The following is a 20,591-nucleotide window of genomic DNA, read 5'->3' on the forward strand; positions in this document are numbered from 1 at the left end:
GACATCGGCTACTACAGGCTGGGGGCTTATTTTAGGGATGAACAGCCCACCCAGTGTTCACAGCGTGAAAGAAAAAGGCTTGCAGAAGTTATCCTGGTTTCTTCCCTTTCCTTCATTCAACATCTCTCCTCTCAGCTGTCTCATCCTTCTCTACCGAAGCCCTCTGAAAGATGATGGACGATGCAGAGCACCCGGACGTGCGGCCGTCCCGCCTGCGCGAGCACATCGCTCTGCTCCTTCCCCAAAGGACGTTGGGTAGCGAGCGACGACAACCAAGTCCCCTCCACAGTTTTCAGCCCAACCGAACCGGAGGACTCTGCACGATCAGGTTGTTACGGGGCTTTCGCTAGACCACGGGAGCGGTTTGCAAGCCCAAACTGTTGGCTCTGAACTGGGGACTCATTGGGCACGGGGGAGGGTGGCTCTGCCCACCGCCGCAGCCAGCCCTTCCTCTCCTCTGCTTTCTGAGGCCCCTTGAAAAATCTTTCAGGGAGGCAGAAGAACAATTCCTACGCCACAGTTTACTGTCCCAGTATCTTAACAAACCCAGGAATTGTTCTGACTGGGGGGAAAAAAAAAAAAAGGCTTTGATTCACTAGCTTGACAAATTATTTTTATCTAGTGCTTACACAAAGTTTCCTCTAAATTTTGTCTATTGAAATTGTAGCAGCAAATTCAGTCTGTTACAACTCCAGAGGCCATTCCAACTCCCCATCCAAGGAGCTTTCATTCCTAACGTTTGCAGGGAAGTGCCTAGGTCTGGATAAAAATAGACAATTCAGTGACTGCAGAAGTTACCATTGATTAGATGACGGCGTGACGTGCTTTTTGAACCCTGAATCTACCGCCCTCTCAGTACATGTATTTCTTTTTTCTCTTCTTTGAGGAAGCCATCTGAAAGCCATCTCAAGTGCAACTTGAGACAGGCAGACAGACAGACACACAGGGGAATGATACTTGGTAAACCTGTTTTTTCACATGCTACCTAAAAATTAGGATTTATTTGTTGTGCACATCTAACAAGCTGATGACTACAGCACTGGCTGGAGTTGAGAAGGCTGCCCTGGGCCGGCGTTACTATTGTATTATTACCCAAAGGGTATTTCTCAGTGTCAAAACAGCCACACTGTTTGCTCTTTTAAAATACGTATCTGGGGACGAGAGGTGAGCTCCAAGTGTTTTTGTGTCCAGCCCCAAAGCTCCGCAACAGCCTGCAGGTCTCATGAAGCAGCAGGTTGGCCCAGGGGTGTGCAAGTGAGCTCCCCTCGTTCTTCAGCTCATTCTCCTCATTAAAAACCAGCTGAAACAGCATTTCACACGTGTACGCACACAGCCAACCTGTAAACGTCAGGGCTGGGAGAATGGTTTTACTCCATTAGCCGCTCTCTCTGACAGACTACTGTGCAGCACTGTGAGAGTTCAAGGTAACTTATGCTTTTCTCAGCAAAAATCCTAAGCAGCACGTCTCCACAGCAACCTCACATACAAAACCGGAGAGGATAACGCAAGGGACCATTTACCGGTACCTCTCACGCACGTTAGAGCAAGCACTGTGAACATGTGGTTTCTGGTTTGAGGTGGTGCAATTAAACCAGGAGAAAGCAAAGCAATCAGTGTAGGCTCTGACCTGTCATGCTAGGTGTGTGTTAAACACATTGGGATTAGCATGCCAATTATCCGTGAGAAAAAATGGCCTGTAAAGCCTCCATCCCTGCCTTTTCCTAGCAGGGTAAAAAAAAAAAAAAAAAGTAAATGTACTTTCTATCAACTTGCTAGACTTTGCCTATATCTTGCGGTATTCAATTTTTTTTTTCCTGTTTGCAGATTTCTAACAGGATTTTCAATGGAAGTGCAAGCCACTGCTTCGCAGATGTAGGACTTTGAACGAAAGTCTTACGTTTCTTCATTCTCCTCTGTGTTTTCTCGGAAGTCACTCACAGCTCACCAAAGGTTCATCGGCTGAGAACGGCAGCGCTACGTCACAGAGCAGCCTGACCCGGCGGGATCAGGGATACCTTCCCCACAGCCGGCTCCCGCTGCACCCTGAGCTCACTTCCAAAGCCAGGAGCCTGCGAGTGCCCCCCTCTGGGATACCAGCCGGGGGTGACAGCCACCGCACCGCCGTGGAGAGCCCACGTGGAGAACCAGGAAAGCTTTACTCGCATAGCCCCTGGCTCCCCGCAGCACCCCGTATACCTTTGGGTGAGGTGTACCTTTGCTAAGCAGCTTTCCTGGGCAGTCTCGTGACAGAGAACAGGGTTGCGAGACAGTGAGATGAATACAGAGAGACAGCGCGAGAGTACGCGTGTGCGTGTGGTTTTGGGGGCCAGGGGTTGTGCAGTCTTCCCCACGTGCAGCTCTGACCTTGTCCTGGCCGATTTTGATGTTGTTCTCGGGCTCGTGCCCCGCTTACCCAGTAAAACTGGGTGCGATTTACTGGGTGTTGGTCTTAAACAGGCTGTGCAAAAGAAATCTTGAGGTTGAGGCACTTCTCACCCCCGCTCTTTCTCCCTCCCCACCCTTGTTCATGGGAAATCATACTCACAGCATAAAATCTTGATCTGATGATTCTTTCGTGGTCGCTTCCTTGCCCGTTTTGTGACCTGTACCTGATGGGGCGTAGAGGCCTCCAAGAGCAAAGACTGCATTTGCCGTGCTACAGCGTTGGTGTGTTACTAACTGTATTACACTTCTGCAACGTGAGTTTAATAAACTGAAATGCAAAAATATTTCTCTACCATTTAACAAGAGTAATTTCAAGCTGTGGTAATACAAGGTCTCAATTTTTATCAATTTCAGCATCATGAGATTTACTATTTGCACATAGGTTAATTCACATAGGAAGACGCTGAGCAGCGCAGAAGAGATTGATTTTGTGCTTACTGGATTCACCGTCAGCTTCCAGATAGTGCAGAAAGCTGGGAAGGCTGCTTTGGCCAGTAAATTGGAGGAACTAATTGGATACGCTCTTTCATCAGGAAACAGCATCGAGTTCTGAGCATCACACTTTGAACAAGCAGCTGAATTTTAATCTGGAGAGAGTTCATAAAACCATCAACCTCGGGGACCCTGAGGGAGTGGATCTCATCAGAAGCTGCAGGTGACGCACAAATCAAAAGCTACAGTACAAACGCACAAGAATACGCTTTTTCTGGAAGCCCAGGAGACTGCAAGGGCCCTAACGGAGTATGTTGTTGCCAACTCGATGCAAAAACCCCAGGCACCATTAGTGCCCCCACGAAGCAGTCCTGAGGCTGCTCTGACCTACATCGCCCTCACCAGCCGTGCTCCGGCCTCAGGCTCCGCAGAAGCGAACGCGCAGCCCTCGGCTCTCGCAGCAGCGCCAGCCGACGCGGCATCATTAGCAGGTCTGGCAGCCCACAGAGAAATAATTATGTGCATTAGGAAGCGGCGACGGCGATGACAGGCTCAGAAGGGCAGTCCCATAATCAAGTGAATGTATAGATAAGAACAATAACAGCGGACGGTAACTCAGAGGAAAATAACAAGTGGGTTATTGAAATGTGCTTCGAGGAGTAGAAAGATCAACCCAGATAGGAGGGAATCAAATTGGCATTTCTTTTGATTCAAGTTCAACCTCAGCTATAAGCTATATGTTCAGGGTTAGGTCCAATTCAGACTACTGACAGACACCCCCCATCCATCCCCATTTCAATAAGATCACTTCAGACCTCAGCTTCAGTAGAAATATTTTAAAATGCGAAATAGCGTTCCAAAAGCATTCAAAAGTGAATTTTTCTTTAGACCATTTTTGTGTTGCTAAGCAAAAGATGTAGGAATAGTTCTGATTGAACTTTAGACCCAAGGGGCAGAATGGTAATTTAAATCTTGATTTTGCCCCCTCCCCAGGTGTCCTGAGTCACTGAACCTGTCTGAATTATGGCACATTGAAATGTGTACTTTATAAGAGATTTTAAAAGTATTGATAGTCTTTGGAAAATAAAAAGGTTTAACATACTGGAAGTTACATATGAAAAACCAGTAGCATCTCTTTAATGTTACACCTGTGGCCTCACCATCTGCATCTGGTAGCAAGTTGCACAGGTTTTGATTTTGGGGTGAGATACAGCATTTTATGCTAAATCCTAAAGCCCATCAGTTTTCATTGTATCCCATTTACAGTGGATACTTCTAGACAAACACGTAGCAAACCAGCATCAGCTCTTGCAGTACCTGCCTTAGAAAAAAGGAAGAGAAAATAGCAGTGTCCCTGTGTACTTTCTAGGTGCAGGTATGCCTATAGTCCTCTGTAGATATCTGGACATTTACTGCTTGCTTCCCTCCCCTTCCCTCCCCCAAAACAAGCAGCACGCACTTTGATGTCATGTATTTGAATTCCTACAATTCCAACAACCAGGGCAGGACCTTCCCAGCAACGGGGCTTTTTTTCCCTCCCAAGTATTAAGCAAGGTAATAAATAAAATAAAACAAAATTTAAAAAAAAATCTCTGGTTTGAGTTCAGGAAGTTGGATAAAATTCAGATCGTCCCCTATCAGCACGTCTGGAAGCTGTAGGTGGATTGCGGGACGCGTAACAGATGCACAGCTAACCTGCGTATAGGCACCGGCTATACATCCAGGACTCCCGCGCCCATTTCTGCACCCAGGCTGCTGGGCTGCCTGAAGTCAGACCCTCTTCCACAGCACCCGGATTGACAAGGAGGACTTTACTACTCAAAGCAGAAGAGATGGTGAATATGAAAACAGCGATTCAGGTTCAGTGAGAGTTCACGAAAAACACCCGTTGAAGTTTTCAGGTGGGGCCAGACGCAACGCGGAGTCAGGCCCTTTGCAGAAGGAAATGAGCCCGCGGGGGTCGCGGGCTCTGCCAAGCGGACGCCCACGCTCGGGACCTGCCGCGGAGGTTTGCAGCTGCGTTTCCAACTTCATTCAGCTCTTGCTCGCCCTCGGGACAAGCTGGTGGCATCTGAGAGGTGGGGAGGAAACGGCCAGGAGGTTTGTGTTTGGTTGGGGTGGGTTTTTTGATTGGTTGTTGTGGGGTAATTTTTTTGTGTTTTTTGTTTGTTTTTTGTTTTTTTTTGTTGGTGCTATGGCAGACGAAAGCTTTTCGCAGCGCACACGACTCGCTGTCCCAGCAGCGTGGTTTCTGTGCTTCAGGTCGTTTCCTGTGCGCTGCCACGGCCCCTTAATTGCTCCGCGTTATTGCTGAAGTGCTCGCCACACGGCGAGGATTTTTGTCAAAAACAAGTGCAGTTTCCAGTAAGCTGTCAGGAATCAAATGCCCAGACGGTATGGCAAGAGTTATTTTAAAATAATATATTGGATCATTTAGGTTAACATTAAGCTCCTTTATGCCTTTTGTTATTCTGTTCCAAAACAGATCCCGTTGTAATATTCCCACAGGGGAATATACTGTATCAGAGCATCAGTCCCATTGAGTTGCCTCAATAAAAACCTCAGACACTGCTTAGGATCAAATTCTGCTCCATTAAAATAGTCTGAGTTGTGCTGGGTTTATGCTGTTGCAGCTCCGAAACAAAATATAGAAAACAGTTTCATTTATATAGCACCAAGACCATGCACAATAGGTTTCACAAAGCTTCATCAGCTCTTTGCTGTGTAATTTCTCTATTGTTTCCTGCCGTAGAGAGTAAGTTATATGTACAAACGGCTCTTGCAACTCCGCAGATAAAAGGTAAACAGTATTTTTATGATGCCTTTGGTTTATTCACCAGCAATATGTTTACTTGCAAAATTATTATGCGGTACAGCAATAGGCCCATCTAGCTAATTTAGTCTTTCACTGCTATAATTATAAAATATATGTATATATTTTCTATAGTAATCTGAAACACTGAATTCGAAGAGTATCTGTGCAGGTCTACTACGCTAAGTTAAAATTTTCCAGTGGAAAAAGGTATCTTGCAGATTATTCACTTTTTTTGTTTGCAATTGCTTAATTACACACAGTACATTTAATGGCTTTTTAGATAAAACATGCAGCTTGAAACCAACCATACAATTTGGGTCTTCAAAAGACATCAGTACCAGACAGTGCTGCTTTGAATTATATGATAAAACAAGCTATAAGGACTTTTAAGCTCCTGATACAACTGCTTCTCGTTTACCACTGACATTATATATAAAGAGATGTGTTAACTGAATGCATCTTTTTACATTACCTCCGGAAGAGCGAATCCCTTCTGTGTTTAAAAAGCAGATGTTGCATTCTTTCGCACGACGTGTGAAATTCAGATGACCCTGTATCTTTTCTGGCGGGGAGAATAAAGGAGAGTTTTGCTTGTTTAGTTTAAATCACTGAATGTTTGTCTAAAAAGTAACTACTTTCAGCATTTAAAATAAGCTGAGTCCCACGTGGTGAAATACAATTCCCCAAACTTGCACGGTACTTGACGGGTTTTCACAGCAACGTTAATTCAAGAGTGATTTGCATTACATCCGTTCTCTCTTCTACGCATCTGCATCAATGACTTAAATGAACCTCCGAGAGGCTGCACGCGCATGGATGGGCGCCAGGAAAATGCTTACACAGGCAGCTGGAGATGTGCTCGGGGTTCTTCAGGTGCCTCCTTTTGCTTTATTGTTCCTTCCTCCTTTGCTTGCGCTGTTCCTTCCTGAGGACATGTTGCTTGCTTTGACAGTGTCCCAGTGAAAAATACTGAAATTACCCGGCCTGACTAGGGAAGCACATTCACCTGGTTCAGCCATTTTTCATCCGTGCCAGACCTCAAAGAAAGGCGACTTCAGCAGGGCTGAGACGTTCTAGGACTGACATTGATTCAGGGAAAGTAAATCCTTAAAATAAAAAAGTAAATAAAAATCAGTGAGTTTATTCCATGATATTTAAAGCAAAGAATTAAACTTGTAAAGTGGATTATGGGGAAATTCCAGCTGGAACAAACCCGAGGAGTGCCTTGTCCAACCTCTGGCTCAAACCAGGGTCAGCTGTAAGATCAAGCCTGCTCACTCTGAGCTTTAAATGTCCTTGATACGGCATTTCAAATAGGTCAATAAAACATTCGTTAGTGCCAGCTATCCCATCTATTACCACCGAAAACGCTGCAGTTGTAAACCTTACCAGCAGATGCCAGTAAAGTTGTTATAAAATCATAGAAGAGTCAAGATGAAGAGCTTTTGTTCCTTGGTACCTACCCAGCAGCTTCACAGAATTATTTAAATCAGAAGCTGGACACTGGAATAAAATCCCCCAAATCCTGCACCACCACCACCCCTCCCAGGGGACTGAATTTTCTTGCGTTTAGTGCAGAAACAAAACCACAGCATTGCAAAGCCTGAAGGTATTGCTTGATGCAAGCAGAAAGGCTGGAGATGGCAGGTGCTGATCACTGCATTTAACCCCCCCGGCCGATGCTGAGGCGGACAACGAGAGGCACGACAGAAACCTCAAGAAACAGCCACAGTTGGAGCATCCTGCCTGAATCCTCAGAGACCTGCTGGTGCTCCCGCAGCCTGAAGCATCTCAGCTCCGTCCATAAGGAAGGGACTAGAAAAGGGCTTAGGTTTCGGTTTGGGTTTTTTGTGGTTCTGTTTTTGAAGTTTCACCATGAACTGTTGTTTCTTGATACAAGAAACCTGGCCGGGCACAGGCATCAAAAGCCAGCAATCAGCAGGCACCAGCAGCCATGTCTGGGGAAGATCAGGCTCCACCTCAGCGGGAGTATTTTCTTGGTCAGGTCTCTGTTTGGCTCTCAGCCTCTGAACATCCTGACACTTCAGAGAAGGAAAGAGCAGTGTTATTGCTAGTAAACCAGCTGGATGATACGTGCCTGTCCTTGAAGAGGCTGTGGGGAAGCGGTGGGAGAACTCATCTGCTTTTCTTGGCCTACGTTAGCTAGAGACGGTTACTCCATGATAGGAGAAGCCCAGCTGCAGAAGCACTCCTGCCTGCTGCCAGTTAGGCAACCTGAGAAGCCTGATAAGGCTCAAAATGCCGTGCTGGGGCTTGACAGCGGTGGCCTATGACTTATCCAAGGAGCAGCTTGCCACAGCAGCAAGGCAGGCAACTCCACACCCCAGCCTCCCACAGCTGCCTGAGGATCTTGACTTCGTTGTTTTAAATGAAACCTATGGTCACAAAGGTGCCATAAAGGAGGTGGGAGGGAGATCATGTACGGTGGGTCATGTACTATAAGAAAGGTTGAATGACATGGAGTGGGACCTTCAAATCACAGAACAATAATTAACGTATCACCGCTTCCGAGGGCAGTTGTGGTGGGCACAGGAAGGCAAGAAAACACATTTACAATGGCTTTACTTGGAAGGGGGAATAGGAACAAAGCAGACATTTAAACAAAAAACTCGGTGTCCATGCAGTTCCTGGACATCCTATGAACTAAGGGAGCCCACCAGCTTCTGAAAGAGATGGAGAAGGACACAGGAGAAAAGCACTCTCCTCCCAGGAGGAGAGACAGAGAAGTCTCCCCTGGGCTCTTGGGTTTCTCAGAAGGGAATTTCTCCACTCACGCTGCCCTCCGGAAAGGAGGCACGTCCACAGGAGTCCACCCCTTGTTTAATGGGTCTCTCTTCCTTTGTAATCTCAGCAATCTCAAGTTGGATGGTAGAAACCTACTTACGATAGCACCCAAACCACCAGCTGCACAGCAGTTAGGGAACGGGAACAAATTCCCTGGGAGAAAGAGAGCCAGAGGAAGAGCTCCTTGAGGAACTATGGCCCCAATGGCCCTGTATTGCCAAGCCACAGCCTGAGAGAGATGAAGCCTTCATCCTCTGGAGATTGACTATTTCTCCATTGACTATTAGCTAGGCTGAGTAGTTTAGAGTTGAAAGTCTAACCCGGGTGTGAAAACGGAAAATGGTGTCAATCTCTCCTGATGCTGTAGGTTTCCTTTAGGGCTATCAGCACTACCCTTGGGAATTAATGCTCCTGATCTTCTCCTGTTCCCAAGAGGCAGTGATTTCTTCCAGCCACACTTCGGAAAAGAAAATGCCTCAGCATCGCTCCCGAGGTGTTTCTCTATCCCTCTGTGGACAGAGCAGACTTTTAGGGAGATTGCAGATGGCATCTGCTCTGCAGCAAGGCGCTGAGGATGCAGCAGCTCCCCAACACACACCGCTGTGTATTGGCACCACCGGGCAGCTAAACAGATAATATTCCCAGGCTCCTACCAGCGACAACTCTAGCTTTACTAACTCCCCAAAGCCTTTCTGCCTTACCAGCCTCAAACTCCACTGGCCAAGGGATGGTACCACTTGTACGTCTCGATTCTGAACACATTGGCGGGATTAGCAGCTCTCCACGAGGCAGTTTTCTGTGAACTTAGGTTAACTGATGTTTACGGCACGTGAACGTGTTGCCTCATGTCAGGAAATAACATAACTCAAACCGCAGAATCAAGATTTCCTTCTCTCTTTTTTTCCTTGCAATTTTAGCAGCAGGTTTTTGGGTCAGCTCTCAGAGATACAATGGTGTCACTGTCAGATTTTTGTTAGAAAGTAAAATGCGCTTTTTTTTTTTTACTGGTTGATTATTTGAAGGATGATTATTTTTGCCTTTCAGAAAATTCTATTTGAACATAACACCAGGGGCTGAAATGAAGAGCCCTTCAGTCACTGGAGTAAAATGAAAGAAATAGAAGAATCCTTTAATAAAATCACTTAGAAGAATGAATGCACTCGAGTAAAAACATCACTCATTTGCACCAACTGCACATTTGACAGAACTGAAGCAGCAGATGCAGACCTCTTCTCCTTTCCCTCCACCATCTATTGGTATTTGATGGTACTCTACCATCATCACTTGACATTTTAACTGCTCCTTTTGTAACACAACCTAGTATTTGTGCATGCTCAATATAAATTTTGGGCCACAGGCAAAGCGGACTAAACACACAGAGTACATCTTGCTGCCCAGAAACATGAAGTCCATTCTTCTGCATCTTTTCCGCTCTTAAAAAAAGCAGAAACCATTGTAATTGTGGGCTTAAGTTAAGTAAGAGTTAAGATTTATGGATGAAAATTCCATCAAGAATTAAATTGCTTTGCTAGACCAAGAAAATAGCAGACGCTGATGTCAAGAGAGGAATGACCACAAGTTTCTTTGATATCCCCTATGTAGTTTGCTAGGAATATTTAACATGAGTATGAAAAACTCCTTTAAAAAAAGTCTAATCTTGCAGTCCTCACACAAAAAGGCTTCAGTTTTGAACGAGAACTAAAGGATTAGATCCTCTAATCAAAATCTCTTTATTGCCACAGGCTACTCTGTGTTCTTGCATAGAATTTCTGTAGACAAGTGTAACAGAAATGTGGGTATGGATGGGACCTCCAGGCGTCATCCAGTGAAACTCCTGCAGTGAGATGGGATCAGGGAAGCCTCGGTCAACATCATTGAGATCTTATGATAAAATCCTCCAGTGAAGAAGAATGCAAGACTTTTGTAACCTGTTTCAGGATTCACCCCGTGAAATAATTTTAAAGCTTAAATAAGTAATTTTAAACTTCAAATTATTCGTTTAAATTATTTTAAATTAAGATATTTCTTAATAACCTAGGTCTTCATTGCATCTAATGAAGATTATTATCTTACTGAAAAGTAAGTCAGAGTGGTTCCAAAGAATGTTTATCAATATGGTGATAGGCATTTATATATATATATATAAATACAAATATATAATATGCTGAAAAGCAGCCATGGAGAACATGGATCTTCATATCTCTATAAGGAAACTTTTCATATTGGAAGACCTATGTGCCTTCTCAGTCGACTCTTTTCTAGAATCAACAGATCCGGTTCTTTCTGATTTTCCATGAAGGTCATCCTAGCTCTCCCACCTCTCTTATCCTTTGACTAAATTCAGTTAATCTATTCCCTTCCTCCCCAACTCCAGGTAGGATAGAACGACTACTACCCATGCCACCCGTATATTATGCTTTTAAATACCTCTCAATTATTTCTCAGCGGTCTTTGTTTTGTCTTTCAACAAATGCTACATCATGGGCTCCCATCAGGTGTGGCGCCGGTGTGACTCCCCGTTTTCCCCCCACAGCATCCCGTTCAGCTCAACCCCCCCCCACAGCACCGGGTGAATGTAACACAACCTTGTCTGTCAGTCTCTCTTGCACGTAAATATTCTGCAGTTCATCTGCACTGAATGCCATATTTAGATTTTAGGCCATCTCTTCAATTTACCAGACTTATTCTGAACCCTCAGTCATTTATTTAAAATGACTAAAAGAAGCGAGCCCAGGACAGATGTTCATCTGGATTTCACTTGACAGCACGTCTTCTTCCCTCTCCATTTGGGCAGGGAAATTAATACTCCTTGCAAGTATCTTCTTCTTTTCTTCCTCCAAACCAGTTTGAGCCATTACCCTAACAGTAGTGAGCTCTATACTACACTTCCAACTCCCTTACGTGGCCTTATGGGTCACTCTCGGAGCATCATTACAGTTAAGATACAATCTTGAGCTCTTCCTCCTTACCAAAGTAAGCAGATGACCTCATTCAAGGAAATGGTTTGTTCTCTTCAAATCCATGATAGCTCTTTTTTACTTTTTTTCTTTTTAAACTAAATTACTTTTTGAATACTTACAATCACACGTTTTAATAATTTCAGCATTTTTTGAGAATCAAAGCTATACTGATGTGTCCACAAATCCTCCAGTCCTCCTTTTTCAACCCTCTTCTCATTGGTAATATGTAGACTGTGTTACCAAAATCAGCTGGTACAGACAGAGCTTTAAACAATCATTTATGTTCAAACGTCAAACCACGTATTTCTGGAACCTATCAAACGTACATCGTAAGACAAAGAGGCTGTGAAGCTACAATGATGTTGACCTTTTCTTGTAAGAATGCCGCCATGCCTTAGAAAAGCCTCTTTTTCTGTACAGCTTTACTGCTGCTTACAGTACAGTTGTTCTGCAACAGAGATTTATAAGAGCATTGTTAAGCATCATGCTTATTGCATCAATCTTTCTATGACTTGTTCATTTTACAAACTAAGAGATGACTCTTCCAATTGTCAGTCCTAAACTTTAATCCTGCCTCTGGAAGTCCGCTGTTTCTTTTCTGGGAAACCCACCACTATCAACAGCAATTAATCTTTATTAGCAATAGCAAGCCCACAGCTGGAAATATCCCACTTCACAATTCTGGGGGCAATGCAGAAACCAGTGTGTAGTTCAACATTACATCGTTGGCGCCGCAGGATAACAGGCACTAAAAAAAGTCCTCCCGAAAGCGTAAAGGCATTTGAACTGAAGTGCAATATTCTACCGTCGCTTACAATCAGGAAAAGAAACTAAAATTATGAACATAGATGCAAGCAGTCAAAAGGAACTGCTGGTACGAAGTTAGCCATTTTAAACAGAAGAATTAAATAGGCATTAGAATACCCAACCCTTACTCCGGGGCTGCTTCCGAAAGCGAAGAACGGTGCTGACCAACAGCGCACGCTGCTTGGCAGAGGGGAGCCGTACTCGCCGTCCCAGCAGCTGCATCAGCTGGGAGGACAGAACCACCCTTTATTTCCTCTGACTTATCCCCAAACAGGTACAACCCTTTCTTCAAGTTGCAAACATTCCCATCGTTGCTTCCCAGTTACTGTTTCATTAAATTGTCTCTGCCATTGATGACTTTTTTCCTTATCCCTGTCTTGGTCCAGCTTTGTCAGCGATACTTTTGTCTGTCTACATCCCACACAGACTGCCATTTCATCAACCCCGTTACAGCCTGAGATCTTGGAAAGATCTTTGTTCAGTTTTTTCATTTTAAACAGAATCTTGTGTGTTTAGGAATAGGGATCGTATGCAGGAACATCTCCTCCTCATTGCCCCGTCGCATTTGCGCAGAGTGTAAACACACACACACGTCCCCCCGTTACAGTTAAGACCTCTGTTCCCACAGGCCTTGTTTTTCCTCTCCATTGGCTCCAGCTATTTTACAGCTTTCCCATGACATAGCACAATATCGGGCATTGTGTCTGGAGCGGAACCGCCCTGCGATTTACTCCAGCTGCTGCCCTTGCGAGGTGATTTCACAGCAAATGATTATTTGCTTGTTAATGTACAGTCATGTGAGTAACACTCCAGCTTGAGCATTCTTGGGGGGTATTTCACAGGCTTTTATTTTTAAATTGCATTCTTGATACTGGAATAAATGCTTGGGCGTTTGTACCACTGTGTCCTGAGGCTTGTCGGGTATTTTTTCTACTTGTTTAATGGCAAAGAGCATTATGCCAAGCAGCATAGTGCACATCACCTGCCTCCTCCCCCCTCCTCCATAACTGCAGACAGATATTATTCCATTCATTACAGCATCACTATTTTTGGATATAACTGAACTAGATCCTGATACAGTGGGACTTTGGCTGTAGGGAACCAACACAGTACTAGTATATGATTGCTAATAAAGCCCCAGTGAACTACGGTGAGGTGCAGGTCTTCTGCAACCTAAACCTAATTACTAATTACTATAACCCAAATCACCTTAGCAAAGATTTGCAAAGTAGCTCCATATCTAGAGGCTCAGAACCACTCTTCGGCTGATGAGGCTAACCAGAAAATCCCCACCTCTGCCTGAAGTGAGCAGAACATCTCATCTGCTGCAGCCCTGAAAGCTCAGTACGTCTGAAATATTAAACTCTGAACCAGATTACATGAAAAAAAAAAAGACCAAAAAAAAAAAGACTGAGACTCTGAAGCTCATATATATGATCGGCACTGTAGAAGTGCCTCTAAACTCTGAGTCAAAGATCCTTTCTTTGTACAAACCTGGATGAATTCCTTGATCCCTCAAAACATACAATTTAAATATACAGCACCAAAGGAAATACCATGCTATGGAAGAAGGGTAATTGAGGCATCAGCAGAAAAGAATGCAACTCCATAATCAGTATTTAGGTACTTAATGGTATTAAGTACCACAAGTGAGAGAAAGAGAGAGAGAAGTTAAGAAATCAAATAGTCAAAGTCAAGGCAGAAAGCCAGAATACACAACTGGCCCCTTAAAGAAGGCTCACCCTGCTCCAACAGTCTGAGAACGTGGATAACCTATATGTAATACAGCTTCATGTGGCTTCAGACAAGAGTCATTCTCAAGAGCAGCCTCGGGGCCTTTGTTTGCATCGTGCTGTTCGAAAAGGCTGCGGTACACAGCAGAGTCAAAATATTAATAGAGAAAAAAACCCCTCTGATAGTAAAGAGAGAATTCCTGATTGATGTATAGGGAAAAAGCTCTGCATTCTCTGTAGCCCGAAGGATGGAGTTGGAGGTGAGGGATTCATCAGCTGGCATTTGGACGAACTGGCGGGCCTCCGAGGGTAGGGGAAGGAGGGTCTAGATCGGGTTCTAGATTGGTTTATGGTTCTAGGCTGGGTTCTAGGTCGAGGGTGGTTCTAGATCTGCTAACATGGAAACTTCAGTAACTGCTTAGTTCAGCAGCATGGACTTCATTAAGTTAAGTACATTTCTGTAAATTGTTGTGGTATTGACTTTGTATTTCTTCTGTATCTCAAAAGGCCAATAAAAACAGTAGAATCTTGAGTTCACAAGAAGCTACAAAAAGTCTTTTGGGAATATTTTGATAGTTGAGGAACGAAGCCGCATAATTCGTGGCAACTTCTAGAGTATATTCTACTGTTTTCCATAGTGATCCGACTTGAAAAAATCACATAATTATGTTATCCACAAGGTCTTAACACTGCAAGGGAAAGAAATCAAGATGGCTCAAAGATCTTAAATGAACAACATCCACCCTCCAGTACAAGACCTGCCTTGTGCCAGCAAGCTCCGTTTGCTTTGGAAAGAAAAAATGCTGAAAATACATTAGCCATATAGTGCTTTTGCGCTTTATTATACAATAATCATCTTCGTCTTCACAGCACCTGGGAGAATTTTAGGTGTCTGATTCTGTACTGTTCCTTCCTATAAGGTTTGCATTTGTTACATATGACAAAATTGATCAATTTTAAGTATGTCTTGCAAGAAAATAATTTTACTTGACCCACTTCACATTTGCTTCTCACCCTGTCCTCCAAAAATCTTCGTATCTTTTGTCATACTGAAGATTGGTTCTATTTGGGAAGATGAAGACCTAGATAAAATTAGTAAAGGACATCACAAAACTGCAACTATGAAAACTGAGCAATGGAAAACAGTACATTTAAAAGTCTCTTTAAAACCATGCAAACATTGAGTGAAGTAACCCAGTCCCCCCTCTGAGCGTATTTAGGCCTGTACGTTCCCACGTATCATACATTTATTAAAAGCGAAGATAGACAACCTTTACAATGTGCTTAACCGGATGAGATGAAGGTCTGATGTTCGCATCTCCAGAAACATTTCAAATATATAACCAATGGCTACAAAGATTTCGGCTCCTACAATCGGAAAAATACTAATCTTAAAGTGCTGTCTTTTGGCATCAAATGAGATTCCTGCAACCCTCACCGTCAAGCAGGCGACAAGGGCAGAGCGCTGACCTGAGAGGGCAGGTTCATCCTTAGCATCAGGCTAGATGCTCCGCTCTCCCTACAAGCTCTCTGCTCACGCTTCAGGAGTTTTCTTTGCAACCAAACGCTGAGGTCGCGCGTAACACAAAAGCAGTTTGGAGGAAGAGCTGGCACGTAAGCCAGCCACATCCAATTTCTATCTTCTGTTATCTGACGAGATTAGAGTAACTGAGAAAATAGAGAGAGTCCCACCAGCAGTCTAATAATACTGCTCACTATCGCTAGCGAAACCGTTGCATGCTGTAGCAGAAAGGTATGCATCTGCTTGTGTTCAACCACAAAAATCAAGGCAACAAGTACTAAGAAAAACCAGCTCGCTGTTGCTTAGGAGAAGGATGCTGTGCCAACAAAGCCAGGAGCGCAATCCAGAATCCGTATGTGCATCCTTGACACAGTACCGTTTCTAGGTGAGGTCAGGCAACTTCTGTCCTCCCCTCCGGCTGCTGCAGCACAGAATTTAAGTTTATAAAGCCACAGCTAACTTTGGGTTAACACGTACATTGTAAGTTAGCTAAAACATGCCTTTTAACTATAAAAAAGACTTTTCAGCTAAAATAAAAATGCCTTCAGGCTTACAGGGTTAGTCTCTGCAGCTGACATAAACAGGGTTTTGTTAAACTTGGCTATGCTGTTTCTAACTGCTGGAGGATGGCAGGCTCAAGAAAAAGAGCCGATGAGCTCAGTGTGGCAGCACCGCAATGACCATTACAATTATTTCCTACTGCAACCTATGCGGAATTTAAGTTTCAGCAGCAGCGTTTCAGCTTTTAGGTTCTTGTTTTGGTTAAATTGGAGTTGTTCCCTCAGCAGTATGGGGCAAATAAGTTGTATTTTCTTGAAATAAGCTCTATGCGATGAATATACATGAGAAAGGATGTAAAAGTTCACCAAGGAAGGAAAGCATTTTTCACATTTAGCATTTAATCAGGCATCTGGAGGCCTAAGGTTTTGTTTGGAAGGCTAAGGTTTGCTTCACAAGGTGGTTATTTTTATAAACCCCGGCTGATCACAAAGAGGTTAGAGGTTATTCCCATCTCCTGGCAGTCCGGGCTGATCAACTGCCAGGCCAGCTAGTAGAAACGAAGTCAGTAAAAAAAAAATAAATAGGCTAGAGAAACTGAAATGCCTTGTTCCTGCCCCAAAATCCAGCTCGGGCTCTGGCATGTGTGCGGGAGGAGAGGACAGCCTTGGTCAACAGGCAAGTGAGAGGCTGCTGAGGGAGAAGGTTTCGGGAAGCCTGGAGGAAGAACATGAATCCACGTCCGTGTGTCTACCTTTAAAGATAAATTTAAGCCTAAAAAGACCATGGCTGAACAGTCATCCCCTGCCTTTTCTGAAGCTATTTTAAGACTAAAAACACCTGAAGGAAGTTGTTCTCCAGATTTTGAAGGGAACAGTTCAATTAACAGTTCAGCGATGCTTCAGCTGCACCGTAGGATATCCCCTAGGCTGAAACTGTGATAACTATGAAACAAATCTATCTTGATTTTCCTCATTGTTCTACACGTTGAGAATCTAAATCCTTTTGTTAAAAGCAAGCCATCACAGAGCAGAGACTTGTCTGGTTTCTGCTCTCTCTCAAGCACTTCAATCACCTTTCTCAGGTAACCAGAAAACAGAACACCAGAAAAATCAGTACTCCATTGCTAGGAAAAAACCTACACATCTTACATTCATGCCAAATAATCAGTATTTATTTCAAAAAGAAAACTGATATTGCACTGTATCAAAATAGCACCTCTTCTAACCAGAAAATCATGGATATGAGGAGGAAAATAAGCGTTAATCCGTTATCACCAAGAAACTTGTAATACAAGCTTCCCCCCCGCTCCCCTTTCCAAACCGACATATTTTCAAGAAGAAAAATTGAAATTAACAGGAACATGAAATCTATATGCAGTTCATAAAATACAAAAGGACCATTTTTGAGTCACTGTTTGCAATAGAGAATCTCAACCCAGCTGTGATGCATCTTTGCAGCACTGCACTGAAGTTTTCCTCTGGGAGCATTAGCTTTGGCAATGACATCTGGAAAAAAAAAAAAGACTCCAAGATAACTCTGTAATTGGAGCATTTTCATTTTTATTCCTTTTAAAGCAGACATCAAGCCATTTCTGAATTATTAGTGAGGAACTTCTCCATAAAAAGCGGTTTTTCTTACCTCTAGCAAATTTGGTACTACTGAAACTCAGCAGCAGAGTTCAAAAACCCCCCAACGCTTGTAACGGCTGCCTCACCCTGTAACGCTGGCTCCAGACTGCACCAGCTGACGATGCCCTCCAGCTCCTTCCTCAAAAAGGAGACGTTACTTGTCAGTAAGTGCTATTTATTTATTCAGTATCTGTGTCTCAGTTATTTAGCAAATCAATTTTAGTTTAGAAATACTGCCAAATGCCTTTGCTTCTTTACTCACAGCATACTATAGTTGCTACAGCGTAGTCGTATTATAGTATGTGAAGTTCTAGGACATTGATAACATGCAACACCATACGTAAAAGGCATACCGATCTGGAGCACATAGATTGGAAGTAAGCAATTAAAAATTGCTTTTTTTGCAATTCTTTTGCACCCCTGGCGGTACTAGAAGCAGGATTCCCAACCTCCAGTAAAAAAAGCCATTTCCTGTAAGTCAAGTTATATTTTATTGCTTACATATTTTTCATAGATGCATAAAAAATGCTGGGCAGTATTTACTAGACTGTATAAATACAAGACAATTACATCTGATGGCTGGAAACATTTCAGACTAAAAAGACCAAACTCTGTCATACAATGCGTATTGACTTCAGAGAAGCCGAGAATACTCAGGGCTTGAAGATGTGCAACATTTTTATTCATGACAGCTGAGAGCATATAGAGAAACATTCGCGATTTGGGTCCAGTTAAACAAAGCACGAAACCTATTGCCTTTAGAATAACATAAAGGGTAAATATATAATGACTTATTTGCTCTAAAGGTTGCAGGCTGACCGACTGACACTTAAAGGCATTGGTTTTTTTTTTTTTCCCCGGAAGACCAATGACTTCATGGCAATGAAGTTGTCCTTCAGCAGATATATCAAATGTAATTAACAATTTATTACGCAATGAAAAAGCCAAGACTTCACTGCGGCGCAGGCCCTGGTTGTGCTCACAGACAGGCTGTGCACAACGTCAGACCTCAGGCTGTAACACTGCGAGGCTCTGCACTTCGGGAGCTGTGCTGCAGACCTGAACTCTCCCTTTACATTAGTCAAAGACATGACTTTGGTTATATATTTCACCTTATGTTTCTATGCCATTAACGAAAAAATAAAGGTGTGTAAGTGAAAAGTAATCCAGCAAGAAAATGCAGTCTTTTATGAACTGCTCATTCCCCTCCTCTTGATTATTAACGTCATCACCTCTGGTTTTCCTCACACACAATGCTTGGGAACACGTGAAACCCAGATGCTCCAATCAACGTTCGTTATTTTGACCATGCTAAACGTGCCACCATCTTCAAAGCCTTTTGCAACTCTCTTCCTTCATTTTCAAGGAAGGAATTTGCATTTTTGGTTGTCAAAACCCTCTCTTCTGGAGTCCTCTCATTTGCCTACCGCTGCTGTGGACTTGTGATTTCTTTACCTACTTTCCCTAAAGGTGCACCACCTCATTCCCATCCCTAAGCTCATCTCTGGAGATCTCTACCTTGAGGTGGCTTTCAGATGCACCTCCATTACACCATGTCAAATAGCTCACACGAGGATTTTTCTTTCCAATGACCCTGTACCGCTAACTACAAGTGGTAACCGAGCCCAGCTGTTCAGCAGAACTCAAACAAAACTGTTCGTTCCCGAATGAGAGCAGAGCATCGCGCTAACTCTATGATAAATTATTATAGCAAGTAGCAGCTCACCAAGTATTACACAAGTGAAACGAGATGGAAACACATTTGAAAAGTAATACAAACTAGCAGATGGAGTAAAGAACTGAAAACTTGCATTTTCAGTTACAACCAATAAATTGCAGAACCTGCATACTTTCAGCCTGCAAGTTATCATTTTGTAAAAGTCTTCTTTGAAGACTGCTTTTTTAAAAATAATTTATTTAAAGAGTACTTGAAAGCTGTCACTGGTATGCAGCCTGTGTGTTCCCCTTTCGTGCAGTTTGAGATCTGTGTGGGAATGTGACCTTGTGAAGACTTAGTACAGAGTTTGTCACCACAACTTCACAAATGCTTGACTCCAGAGTATCTGAGAAAAGTATTTAAATCTCATTTTTCCCCATGAACTAGAAATAGGGCAACCAAAGCAGATTTAGGGGGCTCATCCAGCAATGCTGCCTCCCAAAATGACCTGACCACACATTGACCTACCATGTTAGAGAGATACTCCAATCTCCAACTTTGCTTAGTGTCACTTACTATTCTCTTTAATAACAAAGACTTTAGGAGGAGAAAAAAAAAAAAACCAAAACAAAACACCAAAAGAAAAAAGGCCACAAGCATTTGACTTCCTTTCACTGCTGGAATAAAGCCCCCTGATCATCAGACACAGCCTGACCCTAACGCATCCCTAGCTAAGCGCACTCTGCCTTTGGGTACACCGTACCTATTAGGCACTGCACCTCCCACACACCTGAACTTCCAGTGTCTGTCAGGATTGCACTCCTCAGCTTCCCCACTGCTTCTGGGTGCAAGTGGTCATCTCCTCTTTACATACACTGCATGAAGTCATGTAACAGTGCTAATTTCCGTTTTTTTCCTACTTGAAAAGTCACTTTTGGGGGGTCGAACATGTAAACTGGCTCCATAACTGAGATCCACTCTCATACAACTCATAACACATAGCATAACAGTAGGATATAAAAAGGCTCTCACCTCCGACAATCCAAACACTCTGGCAAAAGTTTGAGTTAAAGAAAATAACGTTTAAGGCCGCATTATATGCGGAATACACAGCTTTACCCTTTGGGTCAGGCTATGAGGAGCACTGCACTAATGCAGATTGTCCCAGCTATTCTTGAAGATGGGCTGACAAAACCAGCATACGTGACAACAGTCCTTCATGAACGCCAATGTCTTTCTAGCGTCACGGACGCCCGGCAGTATCAGCTAGTACTCCTCAGGGCTGC

At 43.5% G+C, this 20,591-nt stretch overlaps 1 long non-coding RNA gene across 1 annotated transcript; it reads left to right on the plus strand.

The window, feature by feature from the left end:
- Positions 1 to 4,546: 4,546 nt before the first annotated feature.
- Positions 4,547 to 19,937, plus strand: LOC142080937 (uncharacterized). The gene is made up of 2 exons (XR_012673175.1): positions 4,547 to 4,977; positions 6,334 to 19,937. It is a non-coding gene; the product is annotated as an uncharacterized LOC142080937 (long non-coding RNA).
- Positions 19,938 to 20,591: the final 654 nt, after the last annotated feature.

The sequence above is a fragment of the Calonectris borealis genome, chromosome 3 (genome assembly GCF_964195595.1).
Source record: "Calonectris borealis chromosome 3, bCalBor7.hap1.2, whole genome shotgun sequence".
Taxonomy (NCBI): domain Eukaryota; kingdom Metazoa; phylum Chordata; class Aves; order Procellariiformes; family Procellariidae; genus Calonectris; species Calonectris borealis.